A 10,007-nucleotide genomic window follows, 5' to 3' on the forward strand; every position below is an offset into this window, starting at 1 on the left:
ACGAGATGGGAAAATTCTTGTTAGGAAAACAAATGTAGGTCAACTGTACACAATAACGAACGAGAATGATCTATCACGATTTCTCAGGGATACTAATCTTACAGAGAATAACTAAACAATGTCCAACTTAAAAGCCTACGTAGTGTAGTGAATGTTTTGCTCCATTATTGCTCAAATTTCATTGTACAATCTCTTAGTAATTAAATAATCAACTACCTCATTTTTGTGATTTTACTAGTAAGCATAAGTCACCTTATGTAATTTTCTTATTTACTATTGTTTGCTTAAACATTAGCTGAATTGATACTTTCTCTGTCCATATTATTACCTCATATTTTTTTTAAATACTATCAATTGATATTACTTACTAAAATTAATAATTATCATTTTTACTATAATTTCAATTTACTCTTAACATTTTTGACATTTAATAACCATTACTTGTCTAATTACCTTTACCTGTTTTATACCACATTTACTATCTTAGAGTACTCTTAATTACCTTGTACTGCCATATAACCTCTAGTATAACTACCAGTGCAATATTGAATGAAATAAACATTACTTTTTCACTTTTTTGTAATCATTATTACTTACTAAAATTTTATTAAACACCATATTTACTACCAGTCAATTTTACTTTTGTACATTAAACATTATTTTATACTTCCCACAACATTTTGTTGCCAAATTTTCAAGTTTGTATAATCAACTCCAACCTTTATATTATCCTTTGTGCCTGTCTACCATCTTACTATCATATTATAACCAAGACATTACCATTATTCGTTGTTCTTACCTGTCCATTTAATTTTGTTTACCACTACTTGTTTTTTTAGTCACTTTTTATTGTGTGTGCAATTAGTGTATATTCCAATTACTTTTTTGCAAGTACCAAAACTATCTTTTGCTAGCTAGTACCAACTACCTCATTTTTTTTTTTACTTTTTATTGTGCAATAAACTGCTCAACTTATTTAATATTACAAATCAGATCTTACTCCTAAACCAATATTATTTCATAGTGACCATCTGTCCATTTAACTTGTTTACCATTACTCAATTGTAGTCCCTTATATATTTTTTGTCCTTTATTTTAGCTCTATATAACTACCTTAGATCATATATTCACAATTGTTAAACTAATCAAGGTGCTATTCTCAGGTGCTAAAGTTAATAAGTTCACTATTTTGCCATTATACTCCAAAGCTCATTTATTTGATTACCACTTTATTGTTCACCACAACTTATATTAGTCCCTTTTATATTATAATTTTATATTATAATTCTAACTTTAAAGAATTACCTTTAAAGTACTACCTACTATCATATTCCCAAGCTCCATTATTTGATCATCACTTTATTTGTTCACCACAAATTATTTTAGTCCCTTTTATATTGTCTCCTTTATTTTAGCTTTAAAAAACTACCTTAGCTCATTATTTTTTACATTTGTTAAATAATTCAGGTGCTATTTTTTTTAGCTTTAGAATATTTACTTTATTTTTTACTTAATTCTAACTATAGATTCACTACAAATCTTATGATCACAAGCATTGATCCTGATACCAACCTCTTATTTAATGACTTAAATGATTCAAACAGTTACTGTAATTACTACACAGCAGAACAATCAAAGGCACTTCTCAGAGCCAACAACAACATAACTATCTTTAACTACAATATCAGATCTTTAAGCAAGCATTATGATGGCCTCCTAGCATTACTAAATTCCTTGCATGCCAATATGTCCATTATTACACTAACTGAAACCTGGCTAAAGCCTGATACTACAGATGTCTATGCCATTCCTGGTTACACAGCCATACACAACTGTAGGCCAGACCAACAAGGGGGTGGCACAGCTATATACTACTCAGACCAACTAGAATGTATCACTAATACTTGCACAAGGGATGAACATGGGGAATATATAATAGCTAAATTCAAATCCAAATACCTACAAAAACCTCTCACAGTGATAAACATCTACAGAATTCCACAATCAAACATTAGCCAATTTAGTCAAAACCTAGGAAGTATGATAACTGATGCACGCATGAACAAAGATCACTTACTACTCTCAGGTGACTTCAATATAAATCTCCTACAAGACCAGGACCCACAAGTTACTGAATTCACAAACACAATGAGTAACTGCATGGTGCTACCAACAGTAACAAAACCTACAAGAGTTACAGAGACTAGTGTTTCCCTACTTGACCACATCTGGACCAACACCATATCCCCTTTAAAATCAGGCATAATTACAGATAATACCACAGACCACTACCCTACTTTCCTCATAACAACTCTTGGTAAAATACCCCAAGACACTACTAAAGTCACCTTCAGACTTCACAATGAGGCAGCCATTAATAACTTCACAACAGCAGTAACAAACATTGACTGGCACACTGAGCTAGAAATCTATACAGATATTGACGAATGTTTTAATAATTTTCTAAAAAAGACCCAATACCTTTATAACAAGCACTGCCCTAAAAAAACTAAACAGATGACAGCTAAGAGACTGAACAGTCCCTGGCTAACACCCAGCATTCTCAAATCCATAAATACAAAACACCAATATGAAAAACAGTACAGAATGGGTCACATAACCAGAGACCAAACAAAACGTTACTCGTCAATCCTAACCAGCCTGATAAGAAGGGCAAAAAAATTGTATTATGAGAACAGATTATCCAACTTACGAGGTGATATAAAAAAGACCTGGAAGACCCTATCAGAAATTCTGGGAACAAAAAAGATATCACGACATAGCGAAATAAAATTAGCAAATCAGATGAACCCCAACTCCCACCAACAGAAACAGCAAACAGACTCAATGATTTCTTCTCCACTATAGGTCAAAACCTTGCCAATAATATCCCAAGCTCAGATACCCCACCAAATGACTACCTCACTGGCAACTACCCGAACACACTGTTCCTAGCTCCGACTAACCCATACGAAGTCCCCCTTATTATCAACGCACTGAAAAACAAGGCAGGAGATTTAAATACCTTACCACCCTTTATATACAAAAAAGCGTCACAAGTACTATCACCAATCATTGCAACACTCTTTAACAAATCCATTGAATCCTCCACCTTCCCTACAGTTCTCAAAATAGCAAGGGTCACCCCGATCCATAAAGGAGGAGACCAAACAGAGTTGAATAACTATAGGCCAATATCCAATTTACACCCTCTCTCAAAAATCTTCGAAAAATTAATTCATAAACGAATCCACTCCTACCTCATCTCCCATAACATTCTCAACCCCTGCCAATTTGGATTCAGGCCTAATAAAAATACTAATGATGCTATTATACACATGCTAGAACATATATACACTGCAATAGAGAAAAAAGAAGTTCCACTGGGGATCTTCATTGACTTACGTAAAGCTTTTGATACAGTTGACCATGACTTGCTCCACGTAAAATGTCACACTATGGTATTAGAGGGCACTCCCTCAACTACCTCAAGTCTTACCTCAGCAACAGAAGCCAATATGTGTACGCAAATGGGGCAAGCTCTTCCGCACAACCAATTACAGTTGGTGTCCCACAGGGAAGTGTCCTTGGCCCTCTTCTCTTTCTCCTATACATAAATGACCTACCAAATGCTTCGCAATTACTCAAACCCACACTTTTTGCAGATGACACCACATACGTCTTCTCTCACCCGAGCCCAGTCACGCTAGCCAATACTGTAAACACCGAATTACAGAAAATATCTACCTGGATGAGGACTAACAAACTTACACTAAACATTGACAAAACCTACTTCATTCAGTTTGGTAGCAGAGCTACAGATGTACCTCTTAACATAACGATAAACGGATCACCTATCACAAAGCTAACAGAGGGAAAATTCTTAGGAATCCACCTCGATAATAGACTCAAATTTCATACACATATACAACAAATTTCTAAGAAAATTTCCAAGACTGTAGGCATACTATCGAAGATACGGTACTATGTTCCACAGTCAGCCCTCCTGGCCCTTTATCACTCTCTTATTTACCCCTATCTCACCTATGGAATTTGTGCATGGGGCTCAACAACAACTAACCATCTCAGACCACTAATTACCCAACAAAAGGCTGCAGTTAGAATGATAACAAATTCTCACTACAGGCAGCACACTCCACCAATATTCAAAACACTCAACCTACTCACCATACAAAACATCCATACTTATTATTGCACTTATTACATACATAGAACACTTAACTCTGATATTAACCCTCCCCTCAAACATCTCCTTGCCAACCTCAACAGAACACATGACCATAATACAAGGCACAGATCACTCTTTGATGTTCCTCGTGTCCATCTCACGCTATGCAAAAACTCAATGCACATAAAAGGCCCTAAAATCTGGAATTCATTACCTGTAAATATAAAAGAAACACTACCTGTTTATAAATTCAAGTCTCTTCTCAAAGTTCACTTACTCACTCAAAACCAAATAAATACTGAATAACTGAACCTTATAAATTGTATATCCTAAATGTTACTCACAATTATATCACACAAATGTTAAACCTAACTTTGTTATTTTTTTAAATACACTACCTAACAGAATACTCCATTCTACTGAATGAACAGCAATGCATGCAACCACAGGACCTGTCTTTGTAATACTCATTTGTATTTTATAGTTATCTGTTTACAATAATGTCTTATCACTGATTTCATCATTGCTTAGTTAATCTTAAGTTAATTTTAAGCCAGCCCGTAATGCTATGCATATAAGTGGCTTTGGCATGCTGCTCTTACCTGTATTTTTTGTACCTCTGTTTGTATGCTAAAATTTCTAAATAAATAAATAAATAAATAATGTCAGAGAATCTCACTTTCAAAGATCACAGCAATGTATCTACCGCATCTGCTAGGAAAATGATAGGATGGATAATGAGAACCTTCAAAACTAGGAATGCTAAGCCCATGATGATTCTCCTCAAATCGCTTGTTCTCTCTAGGCTGGAATACTGCTGTACACTAACTGCCCCCTTCAAGGCAGGCGAAATTGCTGACCTGGAGAGTGTACTAAGAACTTTCACGGCACACATAAGTACGATAAGGAACCTAAATTACTGAGAACGGTTAAAGTCCCTTGATTTGTATTCCCTGGAACGTAGGCGAGAGAGAGACATGACAATATACACTTGGAAAATCATCGAGGGATTAGTACCAAACTTGCACGCGGAAAATCACTCCCTATGAAAGAAAAAAGACTCGGCAGGAGATGCAACATTCCCCCAAATGAAAAGCAGGGGCACCACGAGTACACTGAGAGACAACACAGTAAGTGTCAGGGGCCCAAGACTGTTCAACTTCCTCCCAGCGTACATAAGTGGGATGACCAATAGACCCCTGGTTGTCTTCAAGAAGGCACTGGTCAGTACCTGACCAGCCGGGCTGTGGTTCGTACATCAGTTTGCGTGCGACCAGCAGTAACAGCCTGGTTGATCAGACCCTGATCCCCCACGAGGCCTGGTCTCAGACCGAGCCGCGGGGGCGTTGACCCCCGAAACCCTCTCCAGGTATATATGGATCCTGCCTCCACTACAACACTCCAGATTGTTCCACTTTCTGACAACTCTATGACTGAAGGAATACTTCCTAACATCCCTGTGATTCATCTGAGTTTTCAACTTCCAGTTGTGACCCTTGTTGCTGTGTCCCATCTCTGAAACATTCTGTCCCTATCCACCCTGTCAATTCCTCTCAGTATTTTATATGTCGTTATCATGTCTCCCTTAACCCTCATGTCCTTCAGTGTCGTCAGGTTGATTTACCTTAACCTCTGCTCGTAGAACATACCCCTTAGCTCCGGGACTAGTCTTGTTGCAAACCTTTTCACTCTCTCTAATTTCTTGACATGACCAGGTGTGGGTTCCATACTAGTGCTGCATATTACAATATGGGTCTGACGTATACGGTGTACAGAGTCCTGAACGACTCCTTACTGAGATGTCGGAATGCTACTCTTGGGTTTTCTAGTCGCCCATATTCGGCAGCAGTTATTTGGTTGAAGTGCGCCTCAGGAGATGTGCTCGATATGATACTCACCCTGTGATCCTTTTACTTGAGTAAGGTTTGCAGTTTTTGGCCCCCTAGCCTGTACTTCGTCTACGGTCTACTTTGTCCTTCCCCAATCTTCGTGACTTTCCATTTGGCTGGGTTAAACTCCAGAAGCCAGTTGCTAGACCAGGCTTGCAGCCTGTCCAGCTCATACCACAGGTGGGGTTTGATCCCGCGGTCAGAGAGTCCAGCTCTCTATGTAGTCCTACCTGATCCTCTTCCGTTTGAATTCTCCGCATTAGCTTCACATCGTCTGCAAAGAGGGACACCTCTAAATCTATCCCTTCCGTCACGTCATTCACATATACCAGAAACAGCACTGACCCTAGGATTGACCTTGTGGAACTCTGCTCGTCACAGGCGCCCACTCTGATACCTCGTCACGTACTATCACTCGTTGTTTCCTTCCTGTTAGGTATTCTCTGATCCATTACAGTACCTTTCCTGTTATTTCTACCCGCCCTTCTAGTTTTTGCACTCTTCTCCTGTGTGGGGACTGTGTCGAAAACTTTCTTACAGTCCAAGGAAATGTAGTCTATCCACCTCTCTCTCTCTCTCTCCTGTCTCACTTCTGTCATCTTGCCGTAAAACTCCAGTAGGTTTGTAGCAAAGGATTCCCCCTCCCTGAAACCGTGCAGGTTATCGTGTAAAAGCTTATTCCATTCTAGGTACTCCACCACTCTTCTGATAAGTTTCTTCAACACTTTGCCTACTATTCTACATTCAGTGACACTGGTCTGTAGTTTAATGCTACCTGTCTGTCTTAGTTTTTAAAAATTGGGACTACATTTGCTGTGTTCCACACTTCACGTAGTTGCCCTGTTTCGATAGATACCTTGAAGATTGTTGTTAGTGGCACATGCAGTGCCTCTGCTCCCTCTCTGAGGACGCATGGAGAGATGTTGCCCGGTCTCATAGCCTTTGAGGTATCTAATTCACTTAGCAACCTCTTCACCTCCTCCTCGGTTGTGTGTAGTGTGTCGAGCACTTGTTGGTGTACCCTGCCATCCTGGTTTGCTGGAAGCCTTTCTGTCTCCACAAAAATGCTTATCTAATTCTCGTGTTGAGCTCTTGCCTTACTTCTTGGTTGTTTCTTGTGATCTCCCCTCCTTACTTCCTTAGCCAGATTACCTGGTCCTTGACTGTTGTTTTCCTTCTAATGTGGCTGATGTGGCCTTGGGTCAGATATGGCTTTCGATGCTATGTCATTCTTGTATTGCTGCTGGGCCTCCCTCCTTATCCATGCATAATCATTTCTGACTCTTCAACTAATCTCCTTATTTTCTTGGGTTCTTTGTCTTCTATACTTAAAGCTTTCATTCTCTAGTGCCCTTGGTTTTGGCCTTCCTACAACACTGGGTGAACCAAGGGCTCGTTCTGGTCTTCCCATTGTTTCTGTTGCCCTTGGGTACAAACGAACTCCTCTGCCTCCTTGCATATGGTGGTCACATATTCCGTCATTTCATTTACTGTTTTTCCAACCAGTTCTCTTTCCCATTGTACCTCATGTAGGAAATTCATCATGCCTCTGTAGTCCCCACTTTTGTAGTTTGGCTTCTCCCGACCTATTCGTGCTGGTTTACTCTCCACTTTTAAGTCTACAATGTATTCGATGCTCAGGGTACGTGTTCACTAGCTCTGAGGGGCCTTTCGTATGTGATGTCCCAAGTGTCCAAACTACTCAAGGTGAATATGAGGTTTATCCTCTCCTCTTTCTCTAGTAGTATCCGTAAAATGTTGATGTATGACGTTTTCCAGTAACACCTCCACTATCATAGCCCTCCACGTTTCTGGTCCCCCATTTGACCCCAGGTTTTCCCAGTCTCCTTGTGACTGAAACCACTCACAGCTAGTAACTTTGCTCTGCCCATTTGGGCCTTCTGGCAGCCTTAACTAGTGTATGAACCATTGCTATGTTGCTCTCATCACACTCTTGTCTTGGCCTCCTGCTATTCAGTGACAGGTTGTACATCACTGCAATCAACTCCACTGGTTTTTGATGAGTAGTGCAACTCCTCCTCCCCTCCGTTTCCCCTATCTCTCCTAAGGATCTGATATCCAGTTGGAAAGATCGTGTGCATTATCATTCCTGTGAGCTTGGTTTCCGTGAGTGCTACGATCCTTTTGTGCCACTCCTCGCAGTAATTCATTATTCCTTCTGCGTTGGTGTACCGTACCTTCAGCTTCTTTTCTAAAACTGTATTCTGGAAGGTTTGTGGGGGCTAGGGGAATGAGAGACTTGACAGGATGCAATTGGAGGCTGCTGTGTAGGTGGGGTTTGTGCTGGGGGGAGCGGGGGCTGAGTGCAGTGTGGTTTGTTTTTGGTTAATTTCTTTGGCTGTGGTTTTCTGTTGGTGGTTGTGTTTGCTGGTCCTCCCGACTCTGTGTGCCCCTGCCTGTCTCTGTCCTCGTCTCTCTTGCCCTTTTCATCTTTGTATCCCCTCTCTCTCTCTCTCTCTCTCTCTCTCTCTCTCTCTCTCAGTTTCTGTCACTGTTCTCATTCTGTCCAGGTCGAGGTATACCCGCCTGTATTTTTTTGTTTCCTTTAGCAATGGTTTCTGCTGCAGGATCCTGTTTTGCACCGTTTCTGTCCTGAAAATAAATTTGATTAGCCGATTTTTTCCCTCAAGTGTTCCCCTATTCTTTGGAAATTTATCAGCTCATGAAGCAGAAAGAAGACTAACAATCTGCCAGAATATTTTTTTTTACTAGGTGAGGAAAATTGCATTTATCTGAATGTAACTCATTATGTACATAACAGTAAATGATAACAAAGATAATTATTATTTATCAGAGTTACATAGACAAGCAGGAATTTGGGACACCTAGGTCGCAAAAATGTCCCCCTTCGATACCTACCACTGTCATATCCACAAGTTGCTCTGGACCTATTAATTAAATGAAATATACATCCACCAGGAATACTGGTAAATATATAAATTTGTGGACTGTATATTAAAAATAATAAATGGTTATATATATACACAGTTACATAACAGAAGGAAAATATAAATATCACTCACCAATTTGACTGGATATTAAGTTGTATCATACTCAGAAAAACCTCACTAACGAAATTTATGAAAACACTGGCCAGAATTATACACAAATCTAGAGAGCTTATCTGAGGTTCCTGGAGCTGTCTTGTTCAGTAGTCTGATATCTCAAGTTATGCAGGAATGCATGTCTAACAATTTCGCCTCCTAGAGCACGAAAAATTCTTCCCATTACACCAACGTTTGTACAAAATTCAAAACCAAGATGGCCAGTCTCGTCTGCCCAGACGCAGGCTTTCCGTTTTCTATGACATATTATTAAATACAGTATGGCTATCTATTTACATAACTACTGTATTTCTGGAAAATATATACAGTATTTTCCACACTAGGTTTTCATATAACACCACTTGTATGACAGGATGGTAGTACCTCCCTGGGTGGTTGCTGTCTGCCCACCCACTTCCATGACTGAATTACTTTCTAGTGGGATACTACCATGATTGCATAACTTGCTGCCATAGTTCCTTGATCTACTACTATGATTGTATGTATGCTAATATGTTTGCATGCACCACTATGATTATATGACCTACTTTCATAATTGATTGACCTAATACCATGACTGATTGACTTGGTACCATGGTTCCTTGATGTACTACTATGAGTGTATGACCTACTACTGTGTTTGCATTCGCCATAATTGTATAATCTACTTTCAGGATTAAATTACCTACATAATACCATGATTACTTGACTTGCTACCATGGTTCTTTGATTTGCTTCCATGATTGTATGACCTGCTAATGTGTTTGCATGACCTACTATCATGATTATATGACCTACTTTCATGATTGAATGACCCAATACCATGGCTGCTTGACCTGCTACCATGACAATATAAGATTTCAT

The sequence above is a fragment of the Cherax quadricarinatus genome, chromosome 68 (genome assembly GCF_038502225.1).
Source record: "Cherax quadricarinatus isolate ZL_2023a chromosome 68, ASM3850222v1, whole genome shotgun sequence".
NCBI lineage: Eukaryota > Metazoa > Arthropoda > Malacostraca > Decapoda > Parastacidae > Cherax > Cherax quadricarinatus.